This window comes from Episyrphus balteatus, chromosome 4 (genome assembly GCF_945859705.1).
Source record: "Episyrphus balteatus chromosome 4, idEpiBalt1.1, whole genome shotgun sequence".
Taxonomy (NCBI): Eukaryota; Metazoa; Arthropoda; class Insecta; order Diptera; family Syrphidae; genus Episyrphus; species Episyrphus balteatus.
This window is the reverse complement of record NC_079137.1, coordinates 6,716,516-6,717,452: the sequence shown is the minus strand read 5'-3', so window position 1 is coordinate 6,717,452 and position 937 is coordinate 6,716,516.

Genomic DNA, 937 nt, shown 5'->3' with positions numbered 1-937 from the left:
CTTCTTCTCCTTGAGTCATTGCCCCTATCACCCCTACCCATGAAGATATTATACTCCTTGCTGCAAGAGTGAGTGATGGAAACATGAATTATGGATGTGCGTTACATATCCATTTCGTGTATTTTAACTTTCAGCGAATTCCGAGCACTTCATTGCTATACTCCTTCAACGTATCAATCTGCGACGACGAGCTTTCGTGAGAATCGAAATGAACAAATCATTGAACTATATTATGAATGAATAATAAAAAAAAAAAAAAAACCAAACGGAAAGAAGAAAGACACAAGAAAAGATCTCTCTCAAGACATTTTAGTTCCTGAGACAAATTTTATGCTAATTTGAGAAGGGACTTATGTTTTTATATTTTTGTGAGAATTGTGGGTGATGGATGTTGATGCCACCATCATGCGGTGAAGAGTTCTTTGATCTCCTTTTCGGAAGTTGCATAATTTTGTTGCTTGATATCCTTACAAAAAATGTCCTTGTGTATAAGCCTTTAACAGAAGAAAAAAAAATTTTGAAATTAAAGTTAATACATTCATAAACCTTTTACAAATTGAATTTAATAATTCATTTGTGTTGTGTAGGTTTTTTTTTTGTATATATTCTTGATAAATAAATACAGAATTTCGTTGATATGAATTAAAGAACAAAAAAATATGCTAATGTCTAAGAGACCTTTTGAAGTTTGTTTCCTTTTTTTTTTATTTGTAAATTTAATGTTGTTTTAAAACCTTCAGATAAAAAAAATTCATAAATTATAGATAAAAGAAATCTAACGACTAACATTTGATTCTATTGACATTTTTTATATAATGTTAAAGGGGTTATCTTAGGTATACACTTTTTTCCTTTTCAAGCCTTTTTTTGATAAGACTAACTATAGTAATTTAATAAACACAGATCCCTTATTTTAAAGAAGGCTGAACTCCAAAAG